Raw genomic sequence first — 13,592 nt, forward strand, 5'->3', positions numbered from 1 at the left:
TAACATGGAGGGAAAAGGAAAGATGTTCGAGTCATGAGAATTTTTTTGTTGTCTTCCCTTCCTTCCCCCTTCTCTAAAACTGTGATTTGGAATGGCTCAAATTTTGGTCTGTTACAGTGCCAGAGAAAGGCAGCTAACATTTGTATCAATAGATTCAAACTAGTTACAGTATATTTACTTTTCCTCTGCTGGAATTCTAACAGACTTTTTTTTTTTTTTTTTTTTTTTTTTTTAAAACATTATCCTAAAAAGCAATGGAACAAGTCTCCTGCATCACAGCTCCAGTGTAAGCCATACATCCACCTCTGGCCGTTTTAAAGCTGAGGGCCACAGTGCAGGGAACAACTGCAAACAAGTGTGTGCCTGCAGAAAGCTGGACACTTCTCCAGCTGTTAGAAAGGCACGCTGGAGATGTAAGTTTGAAGGGACTCTGGTGAAAGCCTCTCCACAACGACCAGCTAAGAAAAAGTAAGGAAAGGTGAGTTCTCTCTCTTCCTCATGCTGCAGTATAATGTATTGTTAATAAGTGTTACACACCTCTTAGACCTTTCGCATCTTTCAGTTAAGAATAACAACCTCTCTGAAAAAAAGGAAAAAATTCAGGTATTTGTGCTGCTAATAAATCTTCCTTTGATCTTGCAAAGAGCTAGAATTTTCTGAACTGTTAGAAATGACTGACTATATGAAGAGTTGATCTTTTGACCAATTAGACTAGGGCCGTGATTGGAGTTTTCCATATTCCCTGTCTGAACATCAAGGAGTCAGACTGTAACTGCTGGGGCAGCCCTGAAGAAGGAGTATTTTCCTTCTAATAATGTATTCAATAACTTCAATTATGATCTACAAATGAAGGTATTTCTTAATTGCTCTGTGTTCTTTGCCCTTAATTTAAGCTTTATACCTCCAAAAGGGATGTCTGGAATCTGGAGCTCTCTCTCACAGTGCAAAATGGGAAAACACACAGCAGCCTGCATGGATTTAAATCACTCTTCTAAATATTCCTAAGGCATCCAGCTCCCTTCAATGTACCTGAACAGGTGCCTCTCAGAACATTAAGGTGTATAATCCTCTGGTAAGTGCTAAGTAGGCTGCTATTTTTCCAAGCAGAAAGCGCTATTCTTTCCCCTCCCCCACATTGTCCTCTAAGAAACGTAGTTTTCATAAGAGCAAAACGGAGACTCTATTTCAAGTCTCTATAAAAGCACACACAGAGAATGGAAAAAAAAAAATCGATATGAGCCTCTTTGGCAGCTGAAATTAGATGCTTCATAATGCTGTGCCAATCTCACTGAGCATCATGTACCTTACCTTCTGTGCCTTTTCACTTCTTTTTGTCCCTTTGCCTGTGGGAATAAAATACAGTCTTGGGGTTTTTTTTTTTGGTTGCCTTAGGATTTTTTTATTAATAACTAAAAAAAGGTCACAGATCAGATCAGTGGTTGGTATCTTTTTTTAATGAAATGTTCCCATGTCAGGTGTTCCTAGTTCAATTAGGTTGTCAGGGAGCATGTTTTGGTTATATTCTAAACAAACTAAATCAGTAGTTTTCATGAAAGCTCACTGCTAAGGAAGATGCACAGAGCAGGCAGAACCTACGCATGATAGGTTTCTCTGAGACTGGTTGAGGGAACATGATTTTGAGATGTTCCTGAATATATTAGCATTGTACTGATGAGAAGGACTACTGCGTTTGCAGTGGCTATGTAAAAGTATTTTTGTATGGTCAGCTGAAAAAAAATGATGTCAAGCACAGCTTAGGAAGCATTCCTTTTTTGAGAGGGTGGTCAAACACTGGAACAGGTTTCCTAGAGAGGTGGTTGATGCCCCAAGCCTGTCAGTGTTTAAGAGGCATTTGAACAATGATCTTAATAGCATGCTTTAACTTTTGGTAAGGCCTGAAGTGGTCAGGCAGTTGGATTAGATGACCATTGTAGGTCCCTTTCAACTGAAATAGTTCTATTCTATTTTATTCTATTCTAACTTCAGAATATGCTGTTTAAAGCAACTTATGTAACAATTATTCAGTGCTGCATGTAAACTACAACTTTTTCTAGCGATAACCAGCAAAAAAAACATACTGTTGAAAATTCCTATGAGAGAAGTGAGTTTCGGTGGTTACCTGTGCCCTTTACTGGCCTTCACAGTCCTGATTAAATCAAGAGGCCAAGTACTCCATCTTGTTCAACATACTGCCTGACTGAAGCAGTGCGGATCAGCAGGAGAAACATGCTGAGGAACACCCCAAGGTTTTTCTGTCAGAAACAGAAGGTAGTGCAAAGTCTGGAGAGAAGGGCAGGGAAATCCAGCTCAGCCCTTCAGCAACAGAACAGCTTCTGTGGGACAAGGCAGGGGGAACTGGTTAAATTTGGGCAGTCTGCCCACTCCAGTATTAAAATGCAGAAAAAGCCTGTGGATTAAAATTTTAAGTATTTTATGTATAAAACCCCGTGATTATTGCCTTAACTTACTTTCTATTTTTATTTTTCTTAAAGAGAGAAAGCGACCATTGACAGAGATTCAGAAAAGAAGGATGTGATTCTTCTTGTTACTAGGGCTACCAAAGTAAAACCTATGTAGAAGTTGATTTTAGTTTGTTAGCATTTTTATTTGTTAATCTCAGCACATTGAACAGTTTAATAACATCTAAATTTATTAACTGATGTTACCAACATCCATACAAGCTATATTTCAATCCCTGTATTTCAGTCAATTATTGAGTGACAGTGTTCTGAACTGCGGTCAAGGCAACAGGTGTACTCCCTGCATAGCCTGTACCCCTGCCAAAGGTTACAAAATGTTGAATTCTTCATCTGTGACCTTTACATAATGAAGAAGGTCATTTTAATGCTAGGACATCTGCACTAAGCCATATGGTGAGCTAGAAATGGTGTGATCACCACTCAAAATATGTTGCAGAGATATTATTCTGGTGCCACGTGCCCTCTGGTATCTTCAGGCACGGTCTTATTTGTCACTTAGTAAAAGCATAATCATTTGAAGAAAAATGATCTGGACTATTTAAAAAAAATAATTAAATACTTAAACAGAAATATTTGCTGTTGGATCTGAAGATCATCTCACTGATGTTGCTCTCTTATCTGCCCTTGCCTTTGGCTTTGGACACACATTGCATTTGTTGCAATTCATCATTTGACCAATGAAGTTAGGAGCTCTCACAAGTAATGAATTAATAAGGTTAATTAGAGAACTATGGGTTATTTCTCCTCCTGTTTGCATGGCATCATGATTTAAGCCCACAATATGGTCCAGGTGACAGTCAACTGGATGAGAAGATCCCAAAAGGTGGGCACCCAGAAGAGGAAAGTTCCTTCAAATGATTGGTGTCCAGCACACTGAACATTGTACAAACATGAAAGGAACTGCCCTAAGTCTTAGATTTGACAATAAATGTCTGTCTTCATACAACAGGAATTGTTTTGCTTAATGTTGTAGTATAAGAAGCCCCCCTACACAGATAGAGCTGATTTTTAGATTAAATGAAGGCTGGAAAAGGAATTCAAATCCCAAATAAATAACGCTTGTGTAAGAACACAGTTCAAAATAGCCAGGAGAGCCAGTTCGCTTGTTCTCAAAAGCTGCCCTACTATTGTTAAGCATATTAAGAGGATTAGAATCAGGATGTGCTGAACACATGTGAAACACCTGTGATAAGTGCTCCGAAAATAATTCAGCAGTACAGAGCTCTTACTGGGTCACAAATTACTTGATTAAAGCTGGAAAAGCCAAGGGTGTTTTTGTTTTTCTTTATCAAAGCCATGATCATTTTTTCTCCCAGCAAACAATGCTTTAATGTTGAAGCTTAATGGGATTCTTATCATTCAGATGCAGAATATAACATTTTAGTGATTTTCTTGTTTTTTCCTAACATTTTTATTCCAGTGTTACATTTGAAAAGCTTGATGAATGGTTAAAATGAAAGAAAAAGTGAAGAATTACACAGAAAAAAAGAAAGACCATTTCCAGGAGAATTCTTTGATTTCAGGAAATTTGGCCTTCCTTATTATAAAAAGACAGTTTTTGATTGATCTGAAAAGTTTCTTAAGGTTAAGAGATTGACAGCTTTGTCTCTGTAAGGTAATTTAAATTTGTCTCTGAAATGGGCCAGGAAAACTGCTATACTTATTTTTTTTTGAAAGAATCAGAGATAATGAATTAGATTACAAACAAAGATGTGTAGTTATGGTGGGTGGCTTCCTTTTTCCAAAAAGCTCATTTTCCAGGAGAAAATTAATTATTAAGAGAAATTTGGACTTCATGCACGAAAATATAAATTTCAGCATCATAATGAAAGATCATGAATTGAATGTCTTTAGAGAAATACTTTAAAAACATGAATAATCAACTAGCAAAATTTCTAACCTACTAATGAGATTCCCAGCAAGCTCTCCAAAGCTTTAACTTTTAACTAGGTACAGGGTTTGTCCTGTGAGCCTGCACATCTGAGGGTAATAAATGTACCTGCAGATTTTCTGCTTGTGATGTCTGACCTTATGGTGGCACGTGGAAGTCAACCTGAGTCCTACCCAGACAGGCAGGGCTCAAAAACTGAGTTTTAACAATTCTGACTGAGCCTACAAAAAACAAACTCCCCATGGCTATTTTTTCAACAGAAAAATCCATCTAGAATATCCTGCAGCTGCAGTGTGAGCCTGGCAGCCGTGGAAGGAAATGGGGAAGGTTGTTACCTCCACCAGCTCCTTCTCTCTCAGAGTGCTTTTTCTCAGTAAACACTAATAATCTCCCAGCAGCGCATATAGACTTTTGGACAATATGAATATACTGCAGGGAATCTGATCTTCGATATTTCCCTTGAACTCTAAGAGAAGTCTCCTTACACACTGGTTTATCTACAGGATTGTATTTTCAGCATCTGTGACGTTAGCCTCCAGTAAATACTGTGTTCAGGAGACCCACTAGTTTATTTCTGTTCTTGCCAACTGACTTACCCGGCATGTTAATATTAACAATCATATTTGTAGAAATGGATCAATTAATTCAAATTTAATTTCCTTTTCAATGGGCAATATATGTAAAGAGCAATAACCAATGTAGCATAATTTTACCCATAGCTACTGTAAGTGGGTACAGAATATCATATTTATTTCATTTTAAAAGCATTGCTTTTAAATAAGCAAATGATATTATAGGACCGTTAGATTTCCTTCTTCCCTCAATGCATTGCAAAGATGTAAGAGGGTTGAGAAAGGTGAAGCCATTTAAACCCAGACATTTGTTTGACATTATTTTGGAGTCTGATCCAAAGTCAGATTCCTCCAAAGGGAACATTTCCTTTTAGTTTGTTAGGGTTTGGTATAGGCCCATAATTAGCATTAAGAAAGATCCCCCAGCAGACACAGAAAGTGAAAATGTTCTGGAAACTGCACTATCACTTTACCACAATAAACTGTTTGTGTTTAACTTAGTCACTATGGAAAACAGAAGAAATGTATTACAAAACATGACTGAAAAAATACTGTGAAATTCAACACCAGAAAATCCTTAATTCTCAATCCAAATCTCCTGTGCCAGGAAAAATTAGTAAACATTCTTTTATAAATTAAATTAGGATTATTTTTCAGATTAGGAGCACAGAAGTGGGTCAACTGATAGTTGCAATCATACTTCAGTGTTAGACTGTAGACCAGGGAAGGCAATCAAGAAAGTTAAAACTACCTTTGGGAAACTCAAGCTGTAACACTTAGGGAAACAGAATGGAGTTGTACTAGCTCTTGAATTTTTAATAGACAAGACCCTGAATAATGAGGAAAAAGACAATTACATCCTTCGTTACAAGAAAAATACGAAAAGGATCAGATGGTTTTGTTTCTATAAGAAAAGAAGGTGCTTACTGAGGAATTCCTGGTGGTATGACTAGAGTTTCAAAGATAGGGTCATATAGATTCCCATATAGAAAATCCCAAGGAAAAGCACTTAAGTCTGACATCAATACTGTCATCTTGCATGGTCAATACCTGTAATCCAAACTCAGCACTTACATCCCATTGCAGCTGCTCCCATGAATCTGAACTATAAATTGTTGTTTTGTTTTGTTTTGTTTTCAATTTGATTTGCTAACCACTGTCTATATATTTAAATCTTTCCCAAGATGGGAAAAAAGCATGGGTGTCTAAAAAGAAGTTTTATCACTTTCTGTGGGAAACATTTTTACTATCTTCTACTAAGTCTATGCTAAGATCTTCTTACCAGAATGGAATAAAGCTTCATGGAGTGTACATCAAAAGAATTTTCCCAGTGAACTAAGCATCTTCAAACAACTGAGCTGGCCTCAGTGAGTGGAAATATCCAGTGCCACAAAGAAATCCCTCTGGCACCTACTCCAGAAAGAAACATTTCAAAGATGACAGAAATTAGGTGACTGATTACTTTCCAGAGCAATCTATATATTTGACTTTTCCATATTGTTTGGTGGTGGTTTATTAGATCATTTCTGAGGAACAGCTATTATGTAGCTCATAGCCCAACAGAAATTTGGTAGCCAGTACCAAAATGTGATCATCTTTCAAGTTATCCTGGCTTTCTTTCTATTTGGACTAGATCAGTGTAAGAAAAGATGGCTGAACTTTAACTCTTAATGAAGTAACTACACCGGATGCGATCTGGTTAAGCCTACTTACTTGCATCTAGAACTTAAAAAATGGAGATAAATACTTGCCATAGTTGTATGGTACAAAGCCCTGGGGGTAGGAGTTCTGCCCGAGAACTCCTCATGCCCAGTGCTTCACAGGGAGCAGGCTACAAGCTGGCATGTGATTTCATGGCACACTTTTCTCTGTGTGATGGTATTAGGTGCCTTTAAGTGGTTCTTTCCTCCAGTGGGTTTATCTCCCTCACTGACATAGTCAAACACAATAAAAATCTAGTTCAGAAAGGTCTATGAGACTACATAAACATCTATACCAAATACCCCTGAATACCCTCAGTGTGCTGTTGAACAGTAAAAGCACATTATTACAATGGGTCACAAAAACAGAGCAGAAGAGATCAAGGGTCTCTGCAATAGGAAGAAATTTGCGAAGTTGAATTCCGATATCATCTGTGGTAATGCCCCATGAAACTGGCTAAGAAAAATAGAACTAACATGGGTCTCAAGTATCTGCCCTATGGAAATATGCTTTCCTTCCCACAAATGAGTCAGTCTCTTTAAACCTGAGCAAGCTAATCAACCCCCCTAAGAAATTTCAGAATCTGTAGGAAGACTCTTGTACCACTCCCAATAACCTGTTTTCAGTCTCCAGTGTGTCAAAACAAAAGACAGCTTCTTTTCTCTGTTCCCCATCCCCTGTTTCCTTCCAACCAAATTATGCATTCAGGGAAAAATTTCCCATGTAGCTTTTTCTTTCTCATTCTCCCTTCTTCACCTTCCTTTTCAATATCTCTTCATAATAATTCATTTTGGAAATACCCTCTGCATTTTGATTTAACTTCCAGAATCAAAAACCCACTCTGAGTAAAAACTCTCTTCAGCATAAAGCTGGCAGACTTTCTCCCTTGCTGATAACAGGCATTTGGGTATGTTGCCAGCAGTTACTTTGATAATAGTCACACTATCTTATTGACAATTAATGTAGGCTTCCCTGTTAGACTAGTAATTAAGCCTTCAAAATGTTGGAATCTGGTCCAGGTTGAATATTCTGAATAGAAATTGTGAATAAATAAATAAAAAATTACAGTTAATGGGAATTGACAATATCTGGTTGAAATGCAATCTGGATCCAAGTGTGATCCCGCTCCTTCGTAGGGATCATGGGGGGTCCAGGCTGGATCATTCTTGCGAGTGCTGAGGGATGGCACCCCCCAGCTCACCCAGCAAAATCAGTGCAGTTTCTCATTGGCTGAATCAGGTATTTTTCACATGAGTGAAGAAAACAACTGTCACTATACAAGACAGAATAAGATCTTTCTGAAACACAGAGTGCCACCTCGGTGGTTTGTGTTTGTTAGCTGTCTTGATGAACACTGCAATTAAAGTTGCTGGAATAAAACCTATCCTCCAGCTGCATAGTAGTCAACAGCAGAAAGACAAAACCAGGAGTGGGAGGGCTCCCAGTTATGCCCAGCTATGGAAGACCTGCAACAAATTCCCATTTACTCAAACCGGGAAAATCGGATAAGGAGTATCTGCTATTGCCCTTTGTCCTTATCGTATGCATATTTACAATACATGCCACTGAATCAAAACAAACATTCCTTATAAGTTTAATTTCCCTGGGAAGATTTGGAGTAAAGCAGCTGCCAGTTGTTGATGTGAACAACCTTCCTGCCCCACGTGTCTCTGAGTCACCTCTGTTTTCAAAATTACTGATTTGTCAGGAGACAGACATTTAACTAAGTTCTGCCATCTAAGCTGTAAAACACAGCTGCCCTTTTTGACCCAAGCAGTTAGACAGAGGATTTTAGGTTCAAAGGAAAATATAAGATTAGACAGACATCTCTCCTATGCAACCTGTGTATTTCCAACTAACGTTCCCTGGCAAAACAAGAATAAAACTTGGGCATGAGGAAGTTCACAGCCCCTTTTTATTTAGTCCTCGCTTCTAAAATACTTAATCTTTACTTTTCTTCTACTTATTTTTCTTAAAATCTCTAATGTTATTGCTGCCTATTTTTTTTTTTTTTTTCACACAGAGACAGAGAAATACATATATTTCCCTACAAAAGAAGAAGAAATCCTTAACCATATCTCTTTATCCACATGTGTCCTGCAAGTATTCCAGGGACAACTGTATCCCAGAAGGTGTTGTACTACCTTGGTCTTGAGTAGAAGATACCAAAGGTTATTTTTTTCTTACATTATCTATTAATAATGAAGGTTTTGTAATATTAATGTCAGGATGGTTTAATCCAATGATAGCAACAAGTTTTGCTACTGTCTTCCAATTTAATACATTGGAAATATGAGGGAGATCCTATTTCCAAGTTGTGTCAAACATAATTCTTAAGTATGGATATAAAAGAAATCACAAAAAGCAGTTAGAAACTTTCTCTTCTATTTAAAGAGAAAAAGACTGTTCTGCTTTTTTTTTTTTTATTTTCAGATAAAATATCTTTGTTTTCAGTAAACTTTACATATTTCACATTTAAATGAAAAATATGTTCTAGCCATGGAAAAATCACTAGTTTGGCAGCAAACTTATTTTAAAAGATGGAAGAATCTTTATTCTGAAGCAGCAGAAATATTGTTTTTATTTTGTGTTGGGTTTTTTTTGAACTGAGCAATCTGGTTATTTAAAAAATAACCCAAGATTATATTTCAGCCTGCCATATTCTGCAGGCAAAATATATCAGAATTGCAAAGAGCTGTAGTCACTGGAAATGGGAAACTGGTGTTGATAAGCTTGGCTTCCCATATAATCATTTCAGGTGAGTTGGTGACAGCTGAAATCAAATTCTGGGGATGAGCAGATGTGTTTTTAAATGGCTGAGTTCCTCCTCCCTCTTTCCTGTGTATGCAGATTTAAGGGAAAAAAAAATATTTTAGGGGATTGATAATACAGCTTTTAAACCATCTTTTTTAAACTGTCTTTTTCATCTTTGCTAATGTGTTTGAGAAGGAGAGGGCTTTTGATTGAGAAAACAGTGTGAAATTCAGACCCCATTTTGAAGGACAGCTTCTTCTCCTCTGTTTCAAATACCATCTCTATTGCTTTTTATTTACAAATATATTTATTTGTTAGGCTGTGTGTGTTGGAGTGATAAGGAGGTCCTGGACTTGTCAATAGACTAGAGGTCTGAGTGGTCCTGCTAGGAAAAGAAAAATAAAAGAATTATTGCTTATGAATTTGATTTTATGTTTTTTAGTTTTAAGTTTTCCAGATTTTTTTCCAGAAGCTTCTCTACAGCTGGCAGAGAAGAGAAATTCCAGCTGTAGCAGAGCTGAGAATGTACAATTTTTGTTTGATAACTCTTCATTTTAGGTAGGGTGGGTTAGTAATTTTTAAGGTCAGCTGAAGAGGTGGTCATGAAGGTGAGGGGTTGGAAATCCTGAATCTGGACATGACAGGAGTTTGAGGTGAGGAGGCGGTGGGGTATTAAAGAAACCTGAAAAGGGAAAATAAACATTTCCCTCCTGAAAAAAGGATTTTTTTTTTTTTTTTTGGTAGAAAATCAAAGGGAATAAAGGAGGGTAACAGAGGGTTTGAGGATGGAACCTGTGACTCAAGCACCATTAGCAACACAGTATCTGCTTCGATCCAAATCTGCATTTCTCTTATCCTATTAAATAGGAAGGCCAGGCTATAGTTACTGCTCGCTCCAAGTAAAGAGCAGCACAGAGCAGCACCACCTCCAGAAAAGAGCGGGGATGAAGCCTTTGCCGCAGACTCTCCATGTGGTTTCTGCTGCCCTACCCTCCTTCCTCCCTGCCCACCTCTGACCCGGTGAGCCCCCTTGTCCCCCCTGCCATGGGCCCTTTCATCCCCTGGGCCTGCCAGGGGAAGGGCCATGCACAGCCCAGCTCTGCTTGTGTTTAATCTTTCCTCACCGGCTCTGTGATCTTGTGGACAGGAAAGGTGGGAAAAAGCCTCTCCTCACTGAATTGTAAACCACAAAACTGGTGGTCAGGGGAAAGGATCAGAGGTTTACATTTAAGAGTATTCTTTTGCCACCTGTGATTTAGGATCTTCAAAAAGAGGCAGAAATTTCTGGAACTGGTTCAACACATACAAATATCTCCAGTGAAGAAAAGGAACAAGATGCAAACACTCCCACAAAGTCAATTTTCTGCTTCTTGCCTGCTAGACACAAAAAAAGCTGTAATGATAGAGAAGATCCTTGAAAAAGATCATAGCCTCCCAACCCAGAAGGACCTTTCTCATAGTTTCCAAAATACAAGGGAACATGCTAGACCATTCAGTTGGATTTTCAATCACTAAAAATCTTCAATTTCTGAGACAACTGGGCTGACTCTCCTGGGTCCCCTCAAGGGTCTGAGAGCTCCTCGTTCCCTCTTCAGTGTGCCACTAGAGCTGGCAGCCATCTTCATGCACCAGGTTTCTTTTATTTTATGTCTAGGATTAGTTAATTAACATTAAAGATTGCCCACTAAAAGTGCATTATTATGCCTCAGTGAGGGCAGCCCAGGGTGGAATAAATGAGCTTGGTTCTTACTCAGGTATCTGAAGGGACCATGCAAGTGCACAGAGTAAGGTGCAGGGGGATCAAGTGAGTACCTCACCCTGAAAGCCAGTGTGAGATTAAACAGCCTAATGAAGTATCTACAATGCCACTCAGCACCTACTCTGCTGAGGACCACAAGGGTTGTGCTCGTAAGGAAAATTGAAACAGGACTAAGCCCGAGGCCAAAGGCTTGTGGACCAAGATTAGTACACATGGTCTGATTTTGCAACTCTTTTAAAAGCCAGAGTGCCAATCTCACTTATTTCTTCTCTAGTCCACCTAGAAGAAATAAGAAACTGCACGTTTTATGTAAAGTTCGGTAGAAATTCCAACTCGCATTCGCGGATGTCATTTCTTATGAATGGTCTATGATCTGGTGGGTGCCTCTAACAGAAGATGGCTGCTGTGTTAGACTTGGATGAGCAAACCCATCCTGATTACCCTAGTCTTGTTACGTGAGAATTTGTAGCATATTTCCCCTGAAACAAAGAAACATGGCACATAAGCCAGCCAGAGACGGGCACGCATTTCTCTCCCTGAGCTACTGAGTGTTATTATCCTGGAAGGCAGCACTGCCATCTGGGGGATGGAAAAACAATATTTCAGTCACAGTTCAGCTACTCTGTTGGGGGGTGGTGGTGGAAACATGGAAAAATAAATAGAAGCCTGCAGTAGCTCACAATGATTTTCTTACAGTAAACATGAATCAACAATCCCCTCTTGGATTATTGGTCTCGAATTGGGTAACATTATTTTTCTCTTTAATACAAACGTTTTACCCTTTCTAGAAGCATAAGTGGGGTCTTGCCTTTTTAATGTTTATATCATTTAACAACTGGCTACATGGTGCAAACACTCTGTAATGAATTCCCTGTAATTCCTTGAATTACAGTATAATTCCCTTTTTGCTCACTTACACCAGTAAACAAGGGCAGAAATGATTTACTGAGCCCAGCTAGTAAACTGTTCTAGAGGCTAGCCTACAATCTTTGAAATTTGCAACAAATAATAATGCAGACATTACCATATCCATATCTTTTGACATCCTACTGATCCTACTGTCATATTCTTTACCCACAGCATTTATTTTGAAACATGTGTCTTATTCCTGGGAAAACTGTTGTCCTTTCTTCCCTCTCATCTAGGTCTGTCAGGGTTTTCTTCTGTTTCACTGATAGAGAAATTGCTGTGCATAGTTGCATACCTAATTATTTCTCTGATTTAGCCTAAAGCCTTTGTAGAATATAGAGCTAGCAGTCTTAAAAAAACCCACCACCACCTCAAAAACACACCAAAAAAAACAAACCCAAAAGCCAGCAACATGATTCATCAACAATTATGATATGTTGACATGTAGCCATCTGCTTCTGATGTCCTAAATTGCCTGTATGTTTTCTGCATAAGCATGTTCATATCGAGTGTGATGACACAAGGAGCATAAGCTGACCTGAGACCACACAGAGGCCCGAAGTGTGATTCCCACTCCCGCTCTGCCCTCAGCCTTGTGCTTCCATCCTTTCATTGTGTTGGCTCAGACAAGCAAATTGACCTTGCTGAAAACTTTGTGGGTTTTTTCTGTTTTTAATTTTCCCAAATGAAAGTTAGCCTTTATCCATAGCTGTTCCCTGTTAACAGTGGCACAAGGGAAAGCTGAGATCCTGCAGTTAAAATTGCTATTTTGAGAGGTGGTATAAGATATGTATCTGCTTACACTGAGCATGAAACCACATCATCCTATATATGGTTTACATATCTAATAACTGAGTCATATTTGAGGTAGCATGCTTAAATCCAGAAGATTATTGCATGAAAATTCTGATAGTCCATGAGTTTTCTAAAAGAACAAACTCATATTTTGTCTGTAAAGCATACAGAAAGAATCTTTGTCAGTAGTCCAAAACAACATAAAACTGAACAAAACTCTTAAGACTTAGTGCCGAGATTTTAATGTAGATTCTTATATAAATAGATTATATAAGCATACCCAAATGGATTACCCCAAACAATATTATTTGAACTGACTCATTACTTATTTTCTATTTACCATTTAACTGCAAATGACTGTCCTCTGCATGAAGCCACTTTCTTTTTATATCACTTACTATTTTAGTGAGCCCATCTATCCTACCTCTGCTGAAAGGATTCTCCTGCGGTGTATAGAAAGCGTTTTTAATTCTGTCTTAGAAACCTCCATTTTTACACAATTTTCATGGAGCAAAGCTTCATAATAAATGCTGAAGACCCTCTTATGCAGATGTTCATGAAATACATCTGTCATCAGACAGGCATTACTTACCCACAGGATAGAAATGTTTTGGTGTAGCATTTCTGCTCTTGAGCTGTTTGGCAGTTTGCTTAAGAACAAAGTGACCAGAGGGTGGCTCTTGAGCCATGTGTTATTCAAGTGTGAATCCCCAGCACAGCTGGGTCCAGTT

General features: G+C 38.4%; 1 long non-coding RNA gene across 1 annotated transcript in view; it reads left to right on the plus strand.

The window, feature by feature from the left end:
* Positions 1 to 211: 211 nt before the first annotated feature.
* Positions 212 to 13,592, plus strand: part of LOC116963370 — a 30,761-nt gene continuing 17,380 nt past the window's right edge. The window contains exons 1-3 of the long non-coding RNA XR_004408124.2: positions 212 to 478; positions 894 to 1,072; positions 8,668 to 8,815. This is a non-coding gene — a long non-coding RNA (uncharacterized LOC116963370). The remainder of the gene's footprint in view (positions 479 to 893; positions 1,073 to 8,667; positions 8,816 to 13,592) is intronic.

This window comes from Tyto alba, unplaced genomic scaffold (genome assembly GCF_018691265.1).
Source record: "Tyto alba isolate M040663 unplaced genomic scaffold, T.alba_DEE_v4.0 Super-Scaffold_2, whole genome shotgun sequence".
NCBI lineage: Eukaryota > Metazoa > Chordata > Aves > Strigiformes > Tytonidae > Tyto > Tyto alba.